We start from the raw sequence: 27,788 nt of genomic DNA, 5'->3' as shown, positions 1-27,788 counted from the left end.
GCCTCTGGGTGGTTAGGATGTTGTCATTTTGCGGTTAGGAGATAGAGGTTAGAATCAAAGGGGTAACGGCGTTGGATCACGAAAGTTTTCGATTGGTTTTCGAAGCGATGCAATCAGAGTTCTGACTTTGTCATTAGGACCAAATGTTATGGATGCTTTGTCTTGTTCATATCAAATTATAATTTTGAATCTAGCCATTAATACTTAAGTATACATGTGATGATTTGTGAGTCATTTTAATTTTATTCTTGTTATATTTTAAAACTTTAATTTTTAGTGTACTTTAAATATGATACTTCTAATTAGTGACAGACAGACAGACATCGCATCTCACATATTGCTCTACAGTTTATCTGCATTTCGTTATAAAACTACGACACTATGTTTTAAAAATATGATAGCTATCATTACCGATATTACTATGGACTGATTAAAGTATTATCAAACCGAATTTTGGTCAATAGGAGAGCGCAAAAACAATTATCACTTCTCAGAAGGCAAAAATTCACGTCAAAAGCAATAAAATCGTGTCGGCGCTGTTGCAGTGGGAACGCTCGGTAACGAGCGTTCCCACTGCGACGGCGCCGGCACGATTTTATTGCTTTTGACGTGGATTTTTGACTTCTGAGAAGGGATAATTGTTTTTTGCGCTTTCCTATCGATCAAACTTCGGTTTATATATGCTTCATTCGATGTCGTAATATTGTTTTAAAAAGTCTTAACATAAACGTTAGGTAACATAGCGTACAACATATATTAAATACCGATCATATTTTATATTAAATTATGATAATTGTGTTTTAATTACTGATCATTTTAAAAATATTTATTCATTTGGTTATACGTTTTATTTATCACTCGTTCGCACCTACATTTTAAAATTTAAACAGGCTAGATGCGAACGAGCGGGAGCGAGTGAGCGTTAGTCAGAACAGTAAGCACCTCATGAATAACTATGCAATGAACCTACTTAAAAATTGTCATTTATAATTGTATTTAAATAAATTAAATGTATAAAGAAATTTTAGAATAAATCCCCCCTCCCCCCGACAGCAGAAAAGTACCTTTATTTTAATAGCTAGTCATTTTTTTCTTTTTCAACTGATCATTTATGGAATTATATCTTTATCAAATAATTAAATTTCAATATAAAATTAATTATAAAGCTTTTTTAATTTGTTCTAAACTGTCAAAGTTCTGCTCTGCTATTATATTATTAAGTACGGAATAGCGTACTCCGTAACGTCTCAGACTAGTAACTCTAAGGTTGCGGGTTCTCATGCCCCTGCAACGGCACTCAAAAAATAAATGCGCTATTATTAAAAAAAAACGACCACAGCTGACATCTATTGGTTTAGAATTATATTATACTTAATAATTTTTAATTAATAATATAGTATAGATTTTAAGTCTGGTGGTTAATACTACTTCCTTGTAGGTATTCATTATATCTGATTGACTTATTCAGTTGGTACATATTTACCTCGTTGTAACGCATTGGGCTTATGCCTGTTAAAAGTTAAATAAATAAATATCGTATATGTTTCAGATCCCATTGGAAAATATGTTGTATCTCCAATCATTTTTAAGACTGCTCTATTTTACATGTGTATATTCATGTAAATGAAGATATTTTGGTGTTGCTTTTATTTAGTTGAATCTCGCGTAAACCAAACGATTTTTCAATCGATCGAATTAGATTAGGTGTCCTAATTTCATGGATAAAATTAGAGATGAAAAATTTAAATTCTTCTTTCGGTTAATAAGTAGTAGGTTGTTTGTAAAACATATTATTACTTAAAATAAAAAACAAGAGAACTTTAATAATTTTAAATGTACACGTCTATCTTATTACTTCATTGTTTTTTTTAAACACCATTCATTCGACTTGTCCACTCTCTGATTTAAACATTGAACCACAAGAAACCATCGTTTATGTCTGTATTATTTTACGAAATTGATTATCTCGTTCCGAATCGATTACGAACGCGTGTAATTAAATAAACGAAAGAAAGCATGATGGATAACGTAGAAAGTCGATACTTGAATGTAAACATTGATCTCGCAATAAAGCATCCGCCGGACATAAGGCACCGGATAAATCATAATATCCATAACGTTTCGGCAGTCGTGCGGCCGACGTGTTCGCAGTGCCCCCGCGGGCCGCAAGGGAGAGCCTTTTAATTTATTTCGTACACTCCGCCGAACCTTCGTCGGTCCGCCCACGCGTCGGACTTCTTTCAATTGATCAATTCTGTGACCCGCAGGGTACAATTGACGTATGTTCGATGGGTTCATTGGTTCCATGAACCATTTGACGGCGATTACCGCAACTCAATTTTTGATTAACTATTCAAATTCATAATTCATAATGATCTAAATCGAGTGATTGATTGCATGGTAGTTGCCGTTGCCTTGTGACCGAGGAGTAATGTTATTGCCTTTGTAAAAAATGTCTCTTTGTAGATATCACAACTAAATTCGTTTAATCTTAAATTATTAGCATATGAAAACACTACCTTCAGTTTAAAAAAAATGTCTTATTAGAATTAGCGCTGATTATTTTAGGACAAATATGTTACGAATATGAGCGAATTATAATTAGGAAATTAAAAATTTGAAGAAAAAAAACGCAAGATTATATTTTCAACATTTTTTCTGAATTTTACAAATTAATTTCCAGAAAAATATAAATTACATAAAAATAAGTAGAAAATATTGACGTATAGTGGTTCAAAAATATAAATAACGTGTAAATGTTTTAAAGACGTGTATGTTCCCCGCTGCCGCTCCGCCTCGGTGTTGCTCGCATAGATCCATGTCTCTTACAACGTCGTAAATTCACTTGAAAATGACTTTGTAATGCTTAATTAATACCAGTCACTATCTTCAGAGACACTTGTACTTTTAAAGTGTTTTATAATACTGTTTAATTATATATTATTATATTACACATATTGCAACACAATTTTACGTCTAAGTATAGATATTCAATTTTGTACTTAAATCTCTGTCGCGTAGCGACTCACATATTCAATTAACTAAATAAAAACAACTCTTGTATTATGAACGAGCTTTCAACATGGCGAATGTAGTTTTCGTGTTTGAGACGTTTGAAAGCGCCTTGAATGTCAAGAAGTCCCCTTCACTTGCCTTTCGGTGGTCTCGGCTTAAATTATATCCGCGTGGGTGGAGGGAGGATTATGACTCTTTTTTTTTTCTTCTCGACCACCCTACGTCGAGACAAATAGGTCCATTTGCATGACAGATGCAGGGCCCCTCCTTTTGAACATGTTGCCCCTTGAACCTAAAGATTGAGTTGTGGTTTGTCTCGTCATCGTGATTGGCTGCGTTCATTGACTGATATGTTGATTCGATGATGTGATACGTCTGGATTCATGAACGTAAAACGATACGAGATGTCAGCGCGTATTAATTGCTTCTGTGATTGGTTCTACTGTTTTTTTTTCATTTTCAATGTTTAGAATTGATGTCTGTCGTTGTACTTTTACAACAGAATTTACTATTAGTGTCAGTCAAAGCTTGAGTTTAATCAATTTACAAACATGCGTATATCTTTCAAGATTTATGGTTGGTGGTAACTGGCGCTATTTTAAAGTTTTGTAATCTGGTGTTTCCAATATATTTTATGTGCCGCGGCACACTAATTAAATATTTTTAGGCCAATTTTTGTTACAAAATGTAATTTTATTCAAAGAAAACGTCAAATCTTATTTGTTCTATTTTTTTTTTAGATATTTTGTTAATGAACTATTATTATTTAATATTTTAGTGCGAAATTAAAACTATTTTCAATGGAGAGTATATAGAAGTAATATAAATTTATTTATTACAAATGTTTAATATAATTTATTTATTACACTAATACCTAAAAATATTAATATTAATTTAGTTAAATATAAATGTAATAAATAATCATGCTCTAATTTATTTATTGTGAAACCAAAACTATTTACCCTTCAAATTGATCAATTTCATAAGCATTGTTTTCAAAATCAATAAGATAGTCAAATTGAATCATATTTGTAATTTCTATAGTAAGTACACAAGTGTTTAATTCCGATAAAGATAAAGCCATAATCACAATTGATTCATGTCGACACTATAATCAAATCGACCTTTAATTAATCATTAATTATTTTACTACTTTATCTAAAAATAAATATGATTTATTATTCCAAATTTCGTTAATATATCTGATTATTCCATCAATCATAAAATTGCTTTAAATATTAAATTACATCGTCGTACCGAAAACATTCAACAGCATCGTTACATGTAAATCTTTCGATGTTATCTTTTCAAGATCAATTTCATCATCCTGTCGTTGTTTTGTACATTTTGCACAGAATTTGTAATGTGTAACGCCTACGTTTTATTGCATTTTTTTAACCAAGACACAAGTAACATTGGCTTTCGTGAAACGATTGCTCTTATTATACACTCGTACGATTCTACATGGGTGGCACACATGTTATAGGAATCAGTTAAAAAATAACTTATAGACGAATTTAATCTATTTCAGGCGCATAAAAAGATATAATAGAGTTTCACGATCGCGTTACAGTCTCGACAAAGAATTTTCATTAAAGCTGTTTAAATTTTTTTCCGCTGTCTCGCTTTCCAAGCTTATTTTTTGTCCGCGCCTATTTCATGAACAGTGTAACTAATTCGCACTGAAATAATTTGTGCGTCTCGTCGGTCCAATTTTAAACCTGATGCCTTTTTTGCTTCTCTCTTTCGATTTAGATTTATCGTTCGTTACATTTTTTCTGATGCTCATAGCGGAATGTCAAGATTCAATGTCAAATCGACGTTGAGGTCTATTTGTCTGTCGGATTCGCAATTCTATATAGATATTTCAAATCAATGAATCAACTCTGACGTTCATTAGACAGACACTTCACTTACTATATGCTTTTAAATGTAATGTCAATCTTAAATGCAACAATGCGGTTTTATACAAACATTTTGTCGTTTACACATGTTACAATCAATCAATTCCGCATAGTCTGTCAAATGTCCGTTCGAATCATGCGATAGATTTTTTCAGTATAAATTGAAACGTTCTACTTGTTTTTTTTTTATTTAAACTAAAATTTTGCTTATCAAAAGCATTGGATCCAAAGGTAAGGTAACAACGCCTAAGATTCAGATTGTCCTTTTACAACGTCACGATATTGATGAGATAAGATCTAGATCAGTCCTTTCATCGTTGTTTAAAAAGGGTTAGTCATCTTTATATCCATCTAAAATAAACAATCGTATATTTGTGAGCAATCACTATTTTTTTAATGTATCAATTATTTTTGAGTTCTTGAGTTGCACTGGATTATTTGAAATATTGAAGTACATACCTATTAATTGTTATATAAAAATTGAGTCTTTTCTTGTAAGACAACAAAGACCTTTATTTTGTGTGTTTTTTATATGATGCAAAGTTGTATTTATTATAAATTATTATTACTTAGTGCAAAGCGACTGCTTCCTCGTTCTTTGAATGCTCATTCGTTATTTAGCGTAGCTCTGCTTGGTGCAAGTTGTGTCCGAAGTAGTAGAAAATTAAAAGTATGATTGTGAAAGTATATTCCGAAAGTACTATTTTTGAGATAGGGGAGGTTCTTGGCTCTTTCCTAATATCAATCTTTTAGCCAATGCTATGATTTGGGGGTAGAAACAGACTATGTTTGTTGATTGTTAATTTTGTTATAGGAATGATTATTCAAACACCAACGCCGACACGGGGTACTTGTACCCCGCATACCTGCTGGTCATATTACATCGACTTGTCAGCAGTTTGCTCCCTTTGTATTATATTTATGTACTGTTTTTTACATATACATATACTCGAATTAGCTCATTATTAGATGTACAATCTAGCTTGATTTTTATTAATCATTCAACGACATATACATACGTTAGAACAACTTTTAAATTAAAAAATACATATTTTATTAAAAAAAATAACTAACAGCATTTTTATGAAGGGAATTCATAACATAACCCTAAATATTATTTTGTGTTTTTTTTTATTAATAATTTATCTATATTGTATATTAGCTTTATTACGGCTTCGTCCGAGATAGATTCAAGCTGATTCTTTATTCATTATAATTATGGTTTTTCATTATGTTATTGTAAATTTATGTTAATACTTGGCTATATACAATATTGACAGTCTCTTATAAAAAAACAAAAATCTAATGTTGAAAATTAGAAGTTGAATAAACATTCACATGAACCATACCTTATGTAAAACCCACTTAATAATGTTAGAAATTGCAGCCGGGTGCAAATGTCACGTCGCTACTGTTCACCGTTTGGGAGAAGTTCTTGTGACAGGCAGACAGACACGTTTTGTTTCTGTTTTGTAGTATATATTATTTTATAAAATTCATTATAGATTCTGCCATAGATTCATAAAACATAACACGTGATTCTACAATCCAAATATATTTATTGCAAGAACATGTAATACTTAATCTGAACTCATTGAAAAAAAATGTATTTAAACATCAAATTTATATTGTAACTAATTTTAATAAACAGGCCAATATATTTTTACATAGTGTCTTTTCATAGCATCGTTTTAGTTTCTGATGCCACCTCCTGTTTTTCATTGCCATTTCTTCTACTTTTTCTTAATGCTAGTTGTTGTTACTATTGCATTACTTTAACTACTTTCTTTATCTATGTAACTCTGGCGACTATAAATGCTATAAAATTTCTTTAGCGTGATTTATTATCCATCATGATACATATTTAACATTAAATACTATAAATATCTTCATACAGTGTCTACTTATCAGCTATTAGCTATACCCATGTTCCGTTCATGCTTTCAACTTTTTTTATATAGCTTCCGTTTTGTTGAATTTAGTGTGTATTTTCACCGTTCGAATTTCATATTATCGTCATCTATGGTACTATGTTTGTTTATTGCCTATGTGGGTGAATTGGGGGTAGGCGATTTCCTCCCCTTTCGCCCACCAATCTGTCACGTACACCGAAAATGTACAAAATTTAGCAATCGATTTGCTTCTTATTGCGCCGTGGGATTCCCACGCAGGTTTCTCTATGTTTGCCCTTCGGGGTTAACACATTTTGTGTTTGCACACAAATATAGTATAGTGTGTTTATAAAGCACTGCATTCCTCTGCGGCGGGCGATTTGTTTCCAAAGCATCAGATATGTGCATTTTTTTCTTCTCATGGTGTCGCAAGAACAAATTGCCGCTTAATTTATGGCGTTAAATCGTCGGCCGATCTGAGAGTGGTGCATGGAAAGTTAACCCTTTGCGCTCGTAGACGACCTCGCCGCGATGCGTATGATGATGTAGCTGTCGAGGAGCTAATAATGTGTTCATAAATTATTTTCTGATAAAAAAACTATTTTTATAATGTTTTTTTCTGTCTGAGTTTTATGGATATACTAAAAGTGTCAATAGTGATTTATTATACATCAATATGTATAATATCCATTAAAATATCGTATATCGGTTCATATGCTGCATTATAAAACTGGATTTCTAAATAATTATACGGTGTTGATTACAAGTTATTTATTAAATTGTTTTAATTATCATTCATTCATTCAATTTAACCCTTTATGTGTCAAACAAATACAGACATAGTGTGAATTTCGATAATGTGTACATTAACTAAACAATGTATGCACTGTCACAAAAAAATTGTAATCTGACAGGCGTAAACCCAATGCGTTACAACGGGCAAATCTGTACCGTCTGAGTAAGTCAATCGGACATAATGAATACCTACAAGTAATTATTAACCATCAGACTGAAAGTATGGGAATTTTTGACATATTTATTATTAATTATAAATTATTAGGTGCAATACAATTTATAATCAATAGATGTCATCGCAAATTTCGAGTGCCGCTGCCGAGGCTCGAACCCGCAACCTCAGAGTTACTAGTCTGAGATGTTACGGACTACGCTATTCCGTCCTTTTATGCACAATGTAACTAAAAAACAAACAAAAAAATTGTAGATGAGATAAAAAAATCATAATTATCTTTTTAATTAAATTTAAAAAAATAAAAAAAATGTATTGAAATAAAAAAAACAATCATTTTAAACTGTTATTATTTTCTAAAAATAATTTTGCAAAATTATTTTCAGAGAATATAATATTTTTTAATAAAAAAGGATATTTAAAAAAAAATTTAAATCTTATGGCCATTTTAAATAATATTCCTTTTAAATAGATTCGTTGCAGAGTTGTTATTTATGGGTCTGTTCACTGTTCTGATCAACACTATTTTTTTATTAGCTCTATACAAGCTTTTATAGATGAACTTGTCGCATTTTGGTCGATGTATATAAAAATAAAAACGTGTGATAGGGTAATTTTTAAACTCACTCGCGATTAGGTTGGTTGTTAAACACGCTCGCTAGTTAAAGCATACTTTATCTAGTGAAAGTATACACTAAATGTGGTTTTGTAACTTTTTTAATAAAACTCATAGTTATTGCTACTTTGTATACTCATTTTATATGCTATAATATACATGTATGTTACAATTAAAAAAATTCTAATTACTTTATATTGTTAACATTAATCAAATATTCGTTTTCTTATTTACATGTAGTGGCTTTACATACAATAATTGTATTTAAAGCATTAATTATAAAATTATTTTGACAGTTGTTTTCAAAATAGATAAAAATTTAAAATTATAAAACTGCATAGACTTTTTAAAAAATAGCTACAAATAACTGCAAGTGCCTTTTTCAGCTAGATTAGGTTCATTTTATTTTTCATATGTTTTATGTTTCATACATGTTTATTTTTTATATACTTTCTTCAGCTAGATTAGGTTAGTTTTATTTTTCATATATACACCTGTCAGATAAATTATATTTTTACTAGTAGAAATATGTATCTATCTGTTAAAATAATTTCACTGGAACAGTTAATGAAATTATATTTATACTTAGTATTAAAATATAAATGTACTGAAAAAAATACATTCACTGTAACCTATAAATATTACGACTTGTATTAATTTTAATTAATTTTAATTAAATAGTTTGCTTCCTTCGTCATTTCTATAAATTTTCTAAGCAATAACTCTTAAACGCTGCATCAAAGCGCAGATCTACATCAATGTAAACAAGCTAAATCGGCGTGTTTTACACTTCTACAGAACATGTAGTTTTAAACTAAAATATACGGGTCGTCCCACTAAGAATATTCTTTATTTTCATTCTTAGAAACTCGAACTTATAGTTCATACGCTCGAAAACAAGTTAGAATCGTATCGATCGGTTCGTTTTTTGGTAATTCGATATTTTAATCTCTAATTCGCGTCTTTTTCTGTACGTATGAGCTAACTTGGCGATTGGTTCAATTCGGGCTTATAGCAGAGAGCCCATAAATATGTTAAGTGAGTGTGAACGTTCAATAAAGTGTGTCGGAGAAGTGAGGCCACCCTGGTATTGGTTTTTCAATGAGGTTCAACTGCTTTTGATACACATTGTGCTGGTTGTATATCCCTTTGTATGGGTTAAATCGTGAGGCGTTTGCCCCGCTTAAGATACTTATAAAATTATTTTCTTATATATGTATAAAACCTAATTAATATATTTAATCTTAATTAGTCGGATTAGTGAATCATAACCGAATGCTAAGCTTACAAATTTATTTAAATGATCTAAGATATTTTTCGTATTCATGTGAAGGATTTTGGTATATGTTTAGTGTCTACTCGTAAATCAGCTATCCTGGGGGTCCTTATCCTGAGAAGAAGCTGTCACAACAATAAGATCAGATGTCCACTACCATTTGCATAACAACCCTTCATAGTTGACATGTCCAGCATCCCAGCATCCTTTTTTAAACGCAATCTTTACAATCAGCTATATAAAAAAAATGACAAAATACCCTCATTACCATATTGGATAGCTGAGATAAATGGATAAAACGCCTTTAATAGAGGCCTAAAACAGTAACGAGATCCAATAAAATCAATATCGAATTGTATTTCCAAGAAACAGCATGTCTTCAGTGGATATGTACAATTGTTAAGAAGGATACACGTGTAAATTTTCACTTTCGACCGGCAGGAATGCGACCCTCGTCTATCCCCAAAATAATCATCGATGGCGTTCGATCGAACGGGCATTTTTAATGGTTCACAAATGGAAAAACAAACAAGAACAACGATATAATGGCGTTGACATTCTTTGCATATATCGGCGTTTCGTGGCTCGCCAAGGAAACGTACCTACGAGAGCGTTTCGTAACGTCTTCATTTTGTGGTTTGGTATTCACCAAATTCAAAGAAGATACCGATTAGGTACGTCATAAATATGCAAGAACGACGATGGGCCTCTTTGATTAGCTATTGCCACCGAATATCGGTAAACGATGAAGGGGGAAATCGTTGAAATCACACGATAAATAAAAACACAGGACACTTTTTTGTGATCTTCCCACGATTAATACATGTAATTTATACTATTCCGTGAAATTGTATGCTTATGCGTGTACGGAATTATTTAAACTAGATTTTTTTGTCGTTTGAATTTGTGATTTAACTTACATTGACCTTTGAAGATGTTTTTGAGTATGTTAATTGAATAGGCAATGAAGTAAATGTATACATCACATGCGCAGTCCTACCAGACTCACTACTTCCCATATTAACGCGCGTGAATCGTTTGCATGTTGTGAATCAACCGGCGCCTATGACAAATCCATGCACGTTTTATTCGCCACGGTCAAAGCCAACGTCAATAATTATTTCAACTTATTTTCTTGTTTTTTTTTTCATCGTATTCAAACAGTCATAAATGAGTATAAACGTCTGATTTCTCAGTCTTCTAATGGTCGTTTTGATTGATTTCGCGTAGTTTCGCTAGTGCAAGTTTTGCAGAAATTTCGTTAGTAATCTCTTATTTCAAATAATACTTTTTAAGTAAGTTCTTCCGGAATCTCCGAAATGTAAATATTCTTTACTAGTAACTTGAAGAACCGCTTTCCAATGCACACTCGTCGAATCATATCCCAGCTTACTTTGTAGAACTTTCGCGATTCAACACTTTGGGATATGACTTCGCAGCCAGTAAGACGCAGGTGAAAACTAGTGAGAATTTTATTAGATTCTATCACATATTGCGACATACTGATGGGCGAGATGTTTTTCTCTGGTAGTGGTGGAGAAGCTGGCGCAGGGATGATGTCCTTAGAGTTCAGATTGGTGTGGCAGCGACAGTATATCAGAGGTTGTTACCTCTCTGCTGCGGTGCTCGTATGGTGGAGGATGTATGTTGTCTGCGGACGGGCCAAATCTGCTAATCTCGAGTGTCTTTCGGTGTCTGTCTGGTCCTTATTGCAGACCAGTCTTATATATTCAAGGCTGCAAAGCTTGCTGACCAATCACAATCATGCAGCGATTTTCCAGCCAATCATTGCACTCACTTCTTAGAACAAGAAAATATGTATACGCCTTTAGAAAGTAACATTTGCTTGATAAACATCTCCGAGGTCGACTTGTGCAATGGGAATGTTGTAGCCTTACGGTTCTTTTAGTCTTCTGATGATATATTGTTTTCCCGTGACTGTTTTGTAAAAAATAAATACTCATTCAATGCCCCGGAAAATCCTTGCGTGTTATTTATGAGAAACCCTTTTTTTCTAGACGTAACGAATTCCTTTATGTGATCCCACTATTGTCTAGTTCAGACAGTGCGAACCTTTTTGGGTTCGCGTGCCAAAAATTCTTAAATATTATTCCTCGATTATGTAGCGTTCCCAAGGAGTAAAAAAATTACCAAGATAGAAAAAAAAAATTAATTATTTTTTAAAATAATTGTCGTTTATCTTAGAAAACATTTAATAATTAATAAAATGAAATAAATCATAATTCACGGATTATTTAATCAAGATTTTAATTTATTAAATTTAAAAATTAAAAAAATATTTTTGAATTTGGAAATCATTCGCGTGCAATCCAAATTCTCAAACGTGCCACATCGGGCACGCGTGCCCTAGGTTCGCTATGCCTGGTCTAGTTTATCATTTTTAGTCACAGATTTTACCGCGAGTATCAAGAATATGATCCCCCACAGGACTTTTGTAAATAATGGTATCCAAAAGTTTTTAATGAGCATTTTCTATTAAAAGTGAATCGATTGCATTATTTGGCAACCAGACCAGAGAATCATGCTCAACCAGCATATAAAAGGATACTGGTTTGATAATATTTGGAGTAATCTACGCTTGCTCGGTGTGGAGTAACCTCAGTAAATATTTTTTAAATTCATTTAAAATAAAGCGATAATAATAATATATAACACTTTTTCCAGAATAATCCATTTTTTTCCAGAATAATCCTGTCTCATCAGCATTGAATACTTGATCTGGAGTATAACTATTGTGTTTAATTATTTCTGACAGTTTTTCAGGAAAACTCTTGACAGCATTTTCGTCTGCTGATGCTTTCTCTCCTTTTACTTTTAAATTTGGGAACGCATGTCTTTTGAAAAATCTTGTCAGCCATCCGTCACTTGCAAGAAATGTAATTTTATTTGTCTCTTGAAGACTTGTCGATGGCTGCTCCTCAACTAATTTATATAGTCTAAGCGCTTTCTAATTTGACCATGTACAGGTATTTTATTCTGCACTTAATCCTCGATCCAAGCCACTAAGAGTTTTTCTAATGTCGAATTTCGACTACGATGATGTTTTAGAAGTTATTTGCGTTCTAGATATTACTGATTTTCTTATGGATTATTTTTAATCGTTCTAATAGTCGCTTCATTCAAACCCAAACACTTCCCAACGTCATATTTATGATTTATATTCATTTGATTTTCTACGACATTTTTCAAATCACGATATTCATTATTTAGTTTGAACAAATCGTGTGAAAACAAATGAATCGTGTAAAATATTTTTGAACCGTGTTATTTCGAAACCGTGTAAAACCGTATATCCTTCGATATATTTTGAAGCATACTTTTGCTGTTGCTGAAAAAATCATGGCTGGTGTTAGTATAATTACAAATTAATATATTCCTTATAGTTTTCTTTCGTTTATTCGAACCTCAAACACTGTTCTCGCTCCTCTTGCGTATCCTTTTTTTTACTTTGCACCATAATGTATTCTAAAGAGGAGGTCTCGACTGACCCGCCGGTGTTGACCACTGCCGAAAAAATAAACACGAAGAGGTTAACTAAAAAAAACTTGGCATAATCGATAAACTGTAAACGAAACCGATACCGGAGGACGCTTTGTAGACCCATCTCGTAAATATTGATGGTGAAGCAAACAAAATCGGACGATGGCTGCCACCAATGATTTATCGCCAGCGTTTGAAGCACTGAATATAAATTTTGAGTTCTTATTACAAAACTCTTTTTACCAAAGAACCCTGCCGGCACAAAATTCCCATTGTAATTTGCCATGATAAAATAAATTGCCTTTGAAAGTTGTCAGATGTCCTGCCGGGCAAAGGGTTGATAAGATAACGTCAGGAAGCTCGTTATGAACTTGTTGCTTGATCCGGTAGCTTTGACAGCTTTTTAATTAATTACAGCGAGTTTCGGACTAGGCTCGTTGATTAAAATCGTGATTAATTGTTTCTAATGCGTTCAACAAACAGCTTTATTACTGTATTGATTTATTTTCTTAAATCACACGAGTATGTAAATTTGGACCACCGATTGTGTCAATTAATCAAATGTGCGTGTATGTAACGAAAATTCTTAATTGATACCAGCTGAGGGTTAATTTGTGTGATTAATTAATAAATACGTTTTTTTGTGCTGTGTAATTATTTATTAATTTGTTTTTTGTTTTTGTTGCAGGTAAATACGCATCGCAATCTGCAGAACTGGATTGGGTATTAATTTGTATACATATATTTGACATACTAACAGCATGCGCGGGTGTAATTTAATTGAATACATTAATAATTTAGTTATTTTATAAATAATACATGCACAGGGCTTAACGCTAATAAAATAATAACAATGAAATAGATATGCGGTACCCAAAAACTGAGTTTTTTCAGAACATTCGTTCTATGATATGTAAATCTCTACCAGAAAAAAGTGTTTTTGTAATTTTACATGTTTATATCATAAAATACCTTACAAAAACGATTATTCAATGCTCATAGTGACGAAAATATCTCATAAAAAATATATAAAAAGATAATATTGTCTTTATCGCAGTGTCTTGATTTTTTGCAAGGGTTTGTTTTTATAGCTGTAGTATATATTTTAAAAGTATGTGGTTATTGTGCAATACTAGGTGTCCTGCACGCTCTCCACTGCTGCACTGTTTTTTTTATGTTGTTTGTTATTATATTGTTGCCATTCATCATAAACGTTAACACTATTGAAACTCCTCACAAACACATTTGCGTCTAATTAATTATAAACATATTTATATATTTGACCCAATTTTTATATGACCGAAATGTCACTTACAATTCATGCACGCATTACCCGCTTCTATAATACATACCCAAGAGACGCATATATTCGTAACCCTATGTGAATGTTTAATACATATAAATTAGAAGTTAATCATATTATCCATGCGCAGCGCGTGACGCCAAAACATAAAGTAGGTCAGCAGCAGCGTTCGCTTTGTAGGAAATAAATTTCAATATTAATCATTTAAAATATTATTTTTATTTAAAATGCATTGAATTTATTATTTATTTAGTGTTTTACTCGGTGTTTCACTGGCAAACTGCCGTTTCCGTTAGGGTCAGCGTGACAATCATAGTGTTTGTTTAGAACGACCGTGTCAATCTTTGCGAAAGGAAAAATAGCAGCTGAATTCATAGCTAATATGTTTATAGTAATGACTTTATGAATCAAAAAAAATGTAGTAAAATGATGTCGTATTTTTAAAAGGAGTAAAGCGTGAAGTTACTGATTAAAAATAAGTGAATGGTATATACTGTCACTGATTAACCCATATTTTTTTTTTTGAAAAGCGTTTAAAAATCCGATTGTGCCAAAAAACAGATTGAAGTCCATTGTAAATATGTAGAAAAAAATGTAAAAATTTAACAGTATTTATTTGACATCGTCACGTTTCTTAAGGCGCATCCTGTACAATCGAAACATTCAGAGATCGCGACTTTATAAGCTTTTGAATAAAAAAAACATTCCTCCCGTACCAGGTGGACGCATTTATTCGCGTACCAGTCGCGGAACGCAGCATCCTTTTGATTGTCAGTTACCGGTTTAACAGTACTGTGGGTTCTGTACCGAATCCGAAATTCGAATACCATTCATTTGATTCGATACCGAAAGAAACACCGTCAGATTCCTCTCCTTTTTATTTTTTTGTTAAATAGACGATCGTCCGCAATTATCGTTTCACGCTTTCGGTAAGGCTCTATTGCTGGTTCGGTTAAATTTAACCTATTCACGCTCGTGCGTGGCCAATCGGGTCAGAATCTTTGACAAATCTGACCCCCCGACCCTGACCGGTCGAAGTCGATATCGAATCGAATGCCGCTCACAAATCACACAAAAAACTGGTTCAGATAATGCATCGTTATTTTCCTGACGATTGTAGCGATAACATAAAAATGTAGCGATATCGGTGTGTTTTGTGTTAGTGTTCGATGTAGGTCATAATATGATTTTTTATATATTATATATTGCCGGTCCCCTTTTTAGTGATTATATATTTAAATATTTCTTAATAAATAATAACAAGAGATCATAAAAAGGCGTTAAAACAAATTTGTTAACTCCACTGTCACTGAGAGCAATTATATCCTTGGCTGGACCAGACCTTACTTATCTGTAAATGTGATTTTTTATAGCATCGTTCCAGCTTACATATTATTATGGAAATGAGAGGAGTTGAACGATGCTTCTCTTCCTCGACTTCTTAACCATGTCGTGGTTTACTTAGTGCGGAACTGGAATCTCTATTTTATCTTATATAGTTAATAAGTTGTTGAATGTTCATATGCGCTTGTGCATATCTTGGGTTGTGTTAGTCCGGCAACTATGGAAGTTGTCTTGTACTTACTATATTACCGGCAAATAAGATTTATTTTGAACCCAAGCAACATTGAAAAACAGTAATAAAATGTATTTATTTAATAAAATTAACATCACAGATTTTTTACAAATAATGTAATGATAAATTAGGAATAGAATATTTTTCGCCTTCCGCTCAGTCGCTTCTTTCTTCATGTTCTTGGTCTTCAGTACTGACCATCAAAGAAACTGACCACTCGGATCTTAAATGCGGATTTAATAAATTAAATACAGGGCGTTCTTCTGGAACTGATTTAATTCCCGATTTTATTTTGAAGGGTTGCGAAGTCAGTCTTGCTGCTCCTCTAAAATGTATTTATAATCTGATTCTCAACACATCATCATTTCCTGATCTATGGAAATGCACAAAAGTCACCCCTATTCATAGAAAGGGTGACAAATTATATATAAAGAATTATAGACCAGTCGCAGTGTTGTCAGCTCCTGCTAAATTATTTCAAATAATTATTCATAAATATCTCTATAATCACTTTCGGCAAGTTTTGATAGACCAACAGCACGGGTTTCGTCCTGCCCGTTCCACTGTTACTAACCTTCTGTCGTTCACCAAAACGGTGACAACTCTCGATGCGGGAATTCAAGTAGACGTCTTGTATACAGATTTTGTGAAAGCCTTTGACAAAGTTTGTTATAGGTTATTATTAAAAAAATTGTTGCTCAGATAATTTAACTCGGTTATTCTCGAGTTATTTAAGCAATGGTAGACAGTTTGTAACCTATGGTGGACGATTGTCGAAAGAATATTTTACCCCTTCGGGGGTTCTTCAAGGATCCAATCTTGTGTTATTTATTAATGACATAAATACAGCAATTAAAAATTCAAGTTTTCTTCTGTACGCAGATGATTTAAAATTATATAAATACATTCAATCTGTTGTGGACTCCTCTCTACAAAGTGATTTAGACTCTATGGAGATGGGCTTTCGTTAATCGTCTGCCCTTTAGTGTCGGAAAGTGCCATAGTGTGTCATTTTCTCGATCCCGTTCGCCATCAGCTTATTTCTACCACCTCGGTGGTAACATTTTGACTAGAGAATCTTCCACTAAAGATCTCGGAATCACTTTCGAGAGCAAATGGAGGTTCTCTCTACACATACACGACGTCTGTGATAAATCTTCCAAGATGCTCGGTTTTGTTATGAGGAATGCCTTTCACTTTGACGATCCGTCAGTTATTCGCATCCTCTATGATACCTTAGTTCGTAGCATTCTTGAATCGGGATCTATAATTTGGAATCCCCGAATAGCCAAATATTCCCTTTTTGTGGAAAAAATTCAAAAAAGGTATTTAAGATACCTTTACAAAAGGACATTTGGTTATTATCCGTACATATATCCCAGCGCCTTTCTTTTAGGAGCGTTGGGATACGATTCGCTGAGCTCTCGCAGAAAGTTGTATGTCGCTAAGCATTTTTTCAAATTACTAAAAGGTGCTGTTGACAATCCAGTTTTGGGTTCCGGAACATTTTCGAGAATTACGATCGCGTCCTCTTTTGATGGCCGTTAGGGCTAGAACGTCCGCACTTGCCGACTCGCCTATAGCTGTAACCATCCGGCTCCTTAATACGCTGGCATTACATATTGACCTGTTTAATGTTAGCTACGAAGAGCTGATCCAGTTTGTATCATTTAATTTTGATATTTTATATTTTTTTGTTATGTTTATTATTTTTAAGCATTGTTCTATTTATGTATATATACGTTTTTTTGTTTTGTAAATTTAAAATTTGTTTTCGACCATCGTGGCGCATTGGGGTAACCTGTTAGGCCACGATGGTCTTAATTTAATCTAAAAAATAAATAAATAAAATCAAAGAATAATAAATTGCTGATAAACTTATAAATAATAATTAAATTCTGTTTCTTTGTGATATTTTGGACAATTTACTTTAAAATACTAATATTGATTAAGCTAGCAAATTAAAATCTTTGTGTTTTACAGTTAGCTGTGAACATTTGCTGACGTTTATTTTGCTTACTCAAGACTCAAATCAAACCATTAGATAATAATTACATGCATGTACGTCTACATGCACGTGTATTTCATGACTCACAGTGAATTATGACAGTAATTATAATCGTACAATGCATAATCATATAATTACCGCAATGTGTTGCGTGTTTCGTTTATATTTTATTTATGTTGATCCGCAACACTCGGATCATCGTTTTAATTAGCATTCGGCAATCGTACAAGATTTTTTCTTCTGCATATATGCAATTTTGATTCAACCGGTTTGTCCAATCGTGCGAACTTTCCGAGAATCGAAAATCTCCTTTGATCCGATTTTAATTACTGAGAAAAAATGCTGAGAGTCGCTGCTGCCACAATACGGTGCAATAAAAGGAGGTCCAGGTCCTATTTTGAATTTATTATGAACGCTTCGAACGTATCTTATAAATATCCTAATGGAAATATATGATGCTTGAGTCGCGTCCAGGTAAATAAATAAAAACCACAAAAGATTAATCGCCATATATCCGGAGGTCTGACCTCGGCTGGATATTGATTTTATTTATGCGTTCCGATTAGAGCAGCGGTTTCCAACCTTTTTGTTACTACGCCTCCCCAAAAAAAAAAAATTTTTCCGCGCCTCCCTTACCTTTTATTTTTTTAATAGATTAAATAATATAGACACGTTTTAAATAATAAAAACTTTATTACAAAAATAAACTGAAAACCACAATTAACAGAATAATAACAAGGTTTAGTTATAACATACACATACGTGTATATTTATTTTTATATATAAGTTTTTTTAAACAATTAAACCAACTACATCTATCGCATAAAAATTTAATGCGACGGTTGTTGTTGTTTATTAGCACAAAGCTTATCAAATCTTGGGGGCAATGTGGAGAGTGCCACTCGTATCTCTTTTTCGACTACTAACCTGTTGCGATATTTAGTTTTCATTGCAGCCAGTGCCGAAAAGCCCGTTTCGCATAAATACGACGTTACAAACGGTAGAAGCACTTGCATTGCTTTGCAATACAAAGATTCATACTCTCCTTTAAGATTCATCCAAAATTGAATTAAGGTTTCATTTTGAAACTTTTGTTTTAGTAGGCTATCTCATGATAATTCTATAAGTTTTTCCTTTTCAATGGTTGTCAGCTCAAATTTGTCGTTTTCATCGTCGATAAATGGATTCTGTACCCACAAAAACTTTGAGAAATCAAGGTCTTTAAAATAATTTGAAAAATGCAGCACTAGACCATCCAAGTGTTCAATAAAAAGATTCTTGCTTGTTTCAATATTGGCTGTGGCCCAGAAATCTTTTGACAGTGAAAACATGTCCAACTCATTCTTTTGTAAATTTGACTTCCATAACTTCAACTTTTTAATGAAAGCTTTTACTTTGTCTTTTTGAACAAGTGGATGCATTTGTGATCCCTGCATTGATTTATTCAAACTGCTCAATTTTCCAAAAATTTCAACTAAATAGGCAAGTTTAACAAGGAAATTATCGTTCGTCCACAAATGTGCCTCTTCGTGGTGATTTTCTTCGAGAAAGGCTGTTATTTCTTCTTTGAGTTCAAATACCCTTTGAATCGCTTTTGCACGAGATAGCCAGCGAACATCACAATAATACAGAAGTGAGGTATAATTAGCTTCCATATCTACACACAACTTTGCAAACAGCCTAGATCTCAAAGGACTGTTCTTAATGTAGTTTATAATTTTTATAATTTTTGTAAAAATGTTGTTAAGTTCCTCGCTCATATTTTTTGACACTAGAGCTGCTCTGTGAAGCATACAGTGCGTCTAGATAGCATGTGGTGCTTTCTTTTTAACTAATGCTTGAAGACCTGCTTTGTGTCCGGACATTGAGTGAGCTCCGTCAGTACACAGTCCAATACAATTACTCCACGTTATGTCGTTTTCTTTAAAAAAACTGTTCATTATATTAAAAATTTCAATGGATGTGGTCTTTCCAGGAATGGGTTTGCAAAATAATATATCTTCTAATATATTATTTTCCACAACATATCGAACATATGCAATTAAATGGGCATCATTAGCTATATCAGTTGCCTCATCTACTTGTATGGCGAATTTCGAAGTACGCAGCCGAGAAACTAATTGATCGCAAATATCTTCAGATATATTATTGATTCTTCTTCCGACTGTACTATCAGCAAGCGGAATTTGTTGCAACTGTTTTGCATATGATTCGCCGAACATTATTCGAACCATATCAATAGCTGCTGGTAATATTAGAGTTTCTCCTATTGTATGTGGTTTCTTACATTTTGCGATTCGGTAAGAGACATGGTACGAAGCCAATAATGCATTTGGTGATACAGAAAGAATATTTTTGAACGTTTGCTTTTGATTATTAAGCTCATCCAATTTCATCAAAATATTCTATGGACTTATCAACGTATTCAGAATGTAGAGTTTCATGGTGCCGTTTTAATTTGACTGGTCTCATACTATCTGAAGCCAAAACTTTCGAACACAACAAACACATTGGTGAATCCTAATGATAAATAGGATGAACTGTATTGTCTTTTCTTGGGAGCTTTACTTCCTTGTACTTTTTTGATTTTATTCCCACTAGTATCAGCATCAGTATCTTCATTATTGTTGACTTTTCTCTTGTAACCACTCAAAAATTTATCCATTCGTCTAAAAAATATTTTATTGATATAAATTAAAATCAATGATAGTTTAAATAAAAAAAAATGAAGTTTAAAATATACTAACGATTATTTTCAACAAGAAATCACGTCAGAAACAATTAAAAAAAACAATATAACACGAGTGACATTTAAATTTGAGGTTATTGTTTTATGCAACTAGCGGTCGTTTTGTGTATTACCGAAACAGAGCGTTTGCAAACGCGCCATTTTTAAATTTCTCCGCTCCAGATAATTTTTTTAATAGGAATTAAATATATGTAAATGTAAAAAAATTAACATTCATGCACTGAATTTTCACTGTTACGTTAATATATCAAGTTTTATTCATTTGTAGATATTATGGTATAAAAAATAATTCATTAAAAAATGTTGGCGCCTCCCCTGGCAATAGTCCGCGCCTCCCCTAGGAGGCGCGCCTCCCAGGTTGGAAACCGCTGGATTAGAGCATTGTCTTGTCGCTCGCTGATTGTTTGGTGGTCAGTGTTTAAATGTTTTTTTTATTACTGCCATTTTATTGATGATGAAATTTGTATAGGTCTCGATCCTTTTCAGGCAGCCCGCTGCGAGCCTAATGGCGGTTTTCTTCCGTTTTGTATGAGCGAATAATGTATTGAGATGCAAACGATGCACGGGTATTATTGGTTTTGACACCTTTTTGCTGTATTGCTTTTTTGTGATTTATCATAATTTTATTTTTGGGCTAGTGTTGAGATTTACTTCTGAAAAAGAAACCATTAAGAAACGGTGAATATGTATTATTTAATATTTTTATTGTAAAAACGACTGGTTTAATATTTTATACTGATGATTTCTGGAACTCTAGTTTTGATATTTCAAGGATGACCACTAACCAGAAAGAAGTTAAAAAGACGGGTTTCTTATGAAACTCGCGCAAAAAATGCATTGTATTTATTATATGATCATAAATCTTAACCATGGATTATGATAATAACTTATCCATCGTCTGGTTCTTTTGACAGCTAATGTGGCGAAATTTTAGCAAAATGATTGTAAGCTTAAACTTTTATTTTAAACTCATATTGAGTTATTTATTTCAGCTATTGAATTTTTCGTTAAAAAAATAGCACAGATATATTTATATTTGTGATTAAATTTTATTAATGGGTTAGGGCTCCCGTCGAGGTTGCCTTTATTCTGATCCGAATCAAAGAAGAGAGGGTCTCGAATTGAATCAGTGCAAAGAGCCGCCATTGTGAACGATCCCACGTCTCTGGCATTATGCAAATGGCTTCTTATGATGACATATAATTTGCTCGCGCACCGCATAAATTTCTCGGCAAATTGTCCCCCTTCTTTTGATTCGGAAAACCCCTCGGAAACGTCGTTTAGATAATTCTATGTAGTTCCGTGCCTCCTCATGTTACGCACATGCGAACGTTTATGAAGGTATTTTGAGGTAATAAGAGTCGTTACATAAATTTAATCGAACATCATCGGTTATATAAAGCAACCACCCAAGATGTTACATAAAACAATGATGAAATACTCGAACTATTTTTAACATATAATTTGATATCAATTATCATACAATAAACTTATCGTCTTATATATCTACTAATATTTAAAAAATATTTTTATATCTTAATCCAGACAATAAAATTATTTACAAAAATATTGTAACTGTTGAATAATCTTCTTATTTACAATTTAATTTGAACAAAATAGTATTTTTTAATCAAGATGAATATTATATTCTATAAATATACTATATTGAAGTTTCTTATCTTTTTGGCAAATATCTTGTATATTTATTTTTTTGACGATCATTTAATAATTTATTGGTGCCTGCTTCCGTTGTCTGATAATTTGCAACTTTTATTTATTCCTTCAACTTTGGTTTTTCATCCAAAAAAATATTTTAATTTATTCAATTTATTATTAAATGCTGAACCCCCCTGAACTTCCCCTCTTTTCTCTTAAATTGGTTGACAGTTTGATTGATTTGATGCTGCTTCTTAATTCTTGTTCGGTAACTAAAATATAAATGTTATTAATAAATTTATCGTTCAACATGACCAACGTTGTCCCGATGCGTTACAACGGCGTAAACAAGTAGTGACACAGCAGACTGAAATCAAATGTTTTTTATCAATTATAGACAATTATATAGTATTTCTGCATACTCAATAGCACGACCTTCCTAGATTTATTTTATTTATTCATAACAACATGTATCGGTGAGATAAGGAAAATATAGGAAAACTCTGTAATTATCGATCAGAATTATAATTATATAATAATCACTTAATTTGAAAAACAGTAGTGTCTTTTAGGTATTGATTAATTAATATATATATTACCGTATAACACACATTGTGTTAATAGTAAAATATATATTTGTACTAACAATTTAGTGAAATTAATTCGGAGTACATTTTCACTGTTAGTATTTTATAATATTTTTTCTTGAAAAGTCAACAGTAACAAATATTTTTAAATGTAATTATATCAAAAAAATTAAACAAAATGAGGGGGGGGGGTTAAGTAATAAAAATAGTTTGCGCACCACTGCTCTAGATTATCTTTATGGATTTTTAAAACACAAAAATAGCATTAAAAAAATGTTATTTTAATTGAATAAATATAAAAATAAATAATTACATTGAAAATCGCAAGTCGTAAATTATCTTCTAGATACGTAATCCTGATCACGTGTTGATTGTCCATCAATCGATATGAGACTGAGAGAGTACGCTCTGCATCGCGTCGCTTGATACTCCATCTGGTGGCTATTGCGAATTGTCACCTGTTCTCCCCTGTTTCCGTCACATAAATTAATATAAATTGTTATTTCATTATTTTATTGGTACTTGATTCTTCTTGAATAATTTGAAATGAATTTCTTTGAATGTTACAACCATAAGCTGTAATTAAATGCGTTTTATACTATTTATAGTAAATATAATAAGCATACAATTAAAAAAAATTGTCATTTTCATCAGCATTTACTTTACACTGTACTTAAAATATATTTACATATATATTTTTAGCAAATATCTTGTATATTTATTATTTTGACGATTATCGAATAATTTAGAGGCGCGTGCATCCGTTGTCTGATAACTTGAAACTTTTTGATTTTGAATTATATTTGTTCCTTTAACTTTAGCTTTTCATCCAAAACTTTCCATGCATTTTAAGTAACTTGAATAAAATATTTATCGCTTTTGCCTGTATTAAATTCGAATCGGCTTCTTCAATAGGATTCAGATTTGTTAAAAAGTTTTCGGCATCGGCATCCGAGTCAAAGTTTTCCTTCAGCATAAATATGAGACAGCATCGATACAATGGGAACACCCACTCGGATACCAACCCTTCGACGTTCGGAATTAAGACGTCGTTCGCATGTGCTGACAATGTACGCCGCCGGAATTTATAACATCGTCCAATATATGAAAAAAAAAATTTTGGAAAGATTGCGGCTTGATTTTTTATTCCATTTCGCGAATTGTTTTGCATCTTCTTGAACATAACGTGACATTGACCCGACGCACGAGCGGACAATAAAGATATCTCTTGGCAAAAGAGAACACCAGACGGACAGGTGGTCCGTCTGGTCAAAAGATTCACTTTCGCTTAATTCTTGGCGGTTGCCCCTGGCCTTCTTGTCTTCTTCGTGGATAAAGACGGTAAGATGCCATCGCATAACTTTAGGAATTATTTAATCGAGTTTGCTCAGATGCTGATTTTATTCTGGGCACGTGTTTATAATATACTAGTTTTCCTTAAACACTGAAACATACGCGATGTTTTTGTTGAATTATTTTACCTGTCTGAATATATCGATGTTTCAGGTGCTCCACTGGCGATTTTGTGACATATAATTGCCCGTGCGAGAAGCATATTTAAAGATAAATTTCATTAGTCTGCAGTGTTTTTAACGTGTTTTAGTTTCATGGCGATTGTTGTTTGGGAATTAAAGCTAAACATAATCACCCTGAAATATACCAATAGAAATCGTGTCAAAATTATTTATAGAACCATCTGCGTTCCATTGCACAAATTTGGATCATCTAAATCCTTTGTAAATATAAAATATCTACCGATCATAATACAATCATTTTCGCTGTAATAATCCACTCATAATACACATATTTTTCAAGTTCCCAACCACTGATACATATTATTTGAAACAGTTTTATTAACATAAAATTTCGTACTTCGAACTTAAACAAAATCAGTGTCAAGAGATACCCTTGTCGTACTCCTTTTGATATTTTATAATTATTAAAATATTCATCATATAACTTTGCTTCGAGTTGCGAATACACATCATCTTGTAGTATATCTATATTCAATATCTTACACCACAATCGGTTTATAATACATACATACATATATACGCTTTCATGTGCTCACCAGAAATCAACTTTACTGCAAAGGGCCATTTAAAAATAGTTCAAGCTAATAAATTAATCATTCTTTAAACATACCTATATCGTGAGCGATTTCGCTTTGTCAAAGTTAAATAAGTAAGTAAAAGCATTAAGCGCCTTCCGTTTTAAACGACAGTTAATTCCTCCATTAGCGAATCGATTAGACCACTTTGACCATTTCACACAATTTTATAAATGGAAATTTGTCACGCGACATATATGGAGGGTCACGAAATCTGACCTATTGCAAATCAATGTCGCGAATAGGTACGTTTATAATATATTGATTTCTCTCTGACAACACAATTTCATCGGCGTCAATCACCATTTTGGTCGCATCTTGAGACTGACATATCAGACGAGCAGACATTATAAATCAGATGGATTTTATTAGTTCAGTGCAGTGGCGTCTTTGTATAATTTACAACAAACATTTACTTAAAAGTTGATAGACCCAAATTTAGTTAAGTAGACTGCTTCAATTGGGGAACAATCGCTACAACCATGGCCTATTAATTTTTACTATTGCTGACCTAAATAATACACAACATTATTGTTTATAAAAGTAATATTCGGAAATAATAAATAATAATAACACTGCTGCTTTCGCAAAAGTCCGCGTGACGTGCGGAATAATCATAGAAAGAAGAAACTGCTGTTAAAATTCATCGTCATTGACGTTATAAACAGGCAAATTATATAAAATGAAGTTCATTCTTAATCAGTGATAAACTCATTCAAAAAAGAAAACAAAATGTTGTTCACATTTTATTGATCTAACAAATTATGTTCTTAACCAATTGTACTTTTGCTTCTCATTTCAATTAGGGAAATATATTTTCAAAAATCGTTTTGATTCGTCAATATGATCTTTCAAGTCAATTAAGAAATTCATCCAAACGTTACATAATTAAAATATTACACAAAAAACGTCCATTTTTCATCGCTAAAAGCAATATTTTTTATGAATTAAACTATTGATAATTTATAAATATTAATTGTATGCTTATTCGAAATCTGCTTGAACGTTTGAGAATTCAGATGACTGCTTTTCGGCAAAACTCTCTTTATTCTCAGTAACATTGTAAAAAGTAGTAGTTCTGGGGTCAAATTATGAAGTGTCTGAACGGCAGTGTTCTTGATTATATACCGTTGAAAATTATGGGAAAGTCAAATATACCGTTTAGTCCTTGATCCTATTATCAGTGATGCGAAACCAGACTTTTTGTTTATAACAGTAAATATAATCCTAGGATGCTGTATTTTAAACCTGTTTAGAGTACGCTCGGGATAAGGATGCCGGTTTGTTATTGTGTGCGTGTACATGTATATGAGAGGGAGAAGCGATGTAGCGTGTACTTCGTTGTCTCGCTTTCTCTTTTAAGGACAGTCGCTGATTCGTCAACGCTGGTATTCGTCATTAAAGTGCAGTGTGGCAAAGAAGTTCGATCTTCTCTAGTGATTTATTTTAAATAATTTTGTGTTGATATTGGTTTAACCCCCACTGTCCCATGGGTAGGTCACTAAACTCGTGCTACTGTTTTTTATTTATAAATTAAATTTTAAGAGAACAAAATTTCTTGGGCATATCTGGGTTAATTGATATCAAGGCTTCAAATATACACTGTAAGTTATTCGTTCTCTTACCCGTGGATTAAAATATTTTAATTATTTTTCTATTAATCCGTACGTTGTTGGTTTTTTTACACTATTCTCTGTAAGGCTTAAAAAAGTTATTATTCTTATCGTTGCGCCAATGATAATTTTTTAATTTATTCAATGGATTCTAATGATTTAATAGAGTCGTCGAGCCATTAAACAATCTGTGAATAATTTCTTTCCCCATTTTATATATTTTTGCTTTTGAAGAATAGCTAAAGACTTCATTATTTTTTTGACTAGTGAAAGATTTTGAATTTTGCAAATATTTAATTAATGACATCAATGTCTGGTTTCTTCGATTATATAATATATTTTTAATTGTCCGTTAAAATTTCCAACTTAGCTCAGATGTATGTATGTTAAATAAACATATATTTTCTTTTAAAATAAAAAAAATTAAATATTCTGAGCGAAATTGTTTTGAGCCACACAGTTCACGCACACAATAACAAACTTATCCCAAGCGTACTCTAACAAATTTTATTTTGATACCGACCCTTGTCTTTGTTAAAGTAAGGTCCATGGATTTTAAAGTTTTAATATGAATGGATTGTTAATGGGAATTATTTATTATATTTTTTAATCCCTTTTATTTTGCTGTTCCACCGAATGATTATTATACATTTTAAAATTATAGTAAAATACCAAATAGTAAACATGACTTTTAACGATCTTTCCACAAAAATCCCGATTTTTCACCGTTGTTAGAAATAATTTAATAATTTATTAATTCATTCTGATTATTACTGATGTATACAATACATATATAAAAGGCTAATGATTTTCGCATTTGTCTGTTTGGTATTTATATAATTAAAAACATAATCACAGTCGTGTTGAATAGTTTGCCTTCCAAACTGGTGATAAAAACGTGCCCACTCATAAACGGAAATATTAAACAAGCCGCAGTCAAAAAAGTACAAAAAATATATACTTATAAAAACAAGCAAATCGCCATGTAATAACATAAATCAAAACGACATGCTCA

At 32.3% G+C, this 27,788-nt stretch overlaps 1 protein-coding gene and 1 long non-coding RNA gene across 4 annotated transcripts in view; one reads left to right on the top strand and one right to left on the bottom strand.

Moving 5' to 3' along the window:
• Positions 1 to 27,788, top strand: part of MICU3 (Mitochondrial calcium uptake 3) — an 87,894-nt gene that overhangs the window by 14,526 nt on the left and 45,580 nt on the right. The gene's annotated exons all lie outside the window — the stretch shown is intronic.
• On the bottom strand, positions 20,516 to 20,906 carry LOC148236399 (uncharacterized). Its single transcript, XR_015809180.1, has 2 exons — positions 20,806 to 20,906; positions 20,516 to 20,727 (listed from the first exon to the last, which is right to left on the bottom strand). It is a non-coding gene; the product is annotated as an uncharacterized LOC148236399 (long non-coding RNA).

Source organism: Plectrocnemia conspersa, unplaced genomic scaffold (assembly GCF_051122295.1).
Source record: "Plectrocnemia conspersa isolate PC_06_02 unplaced genomic scaffold, ASM5112229v1 ptg000003l, whole genome shotgun sequence".
NCBI lineage: Eukaryota > Metazoa > Arthropoda > Insecta > Trichoptera > Polycentropodidae > Plectrocnemia > Plectrocnemia conspersa.
Note: the sequence above shows the minus strand (reverse complement) of the source record. Positions and strands in the feature narration are given on the sequence as shown.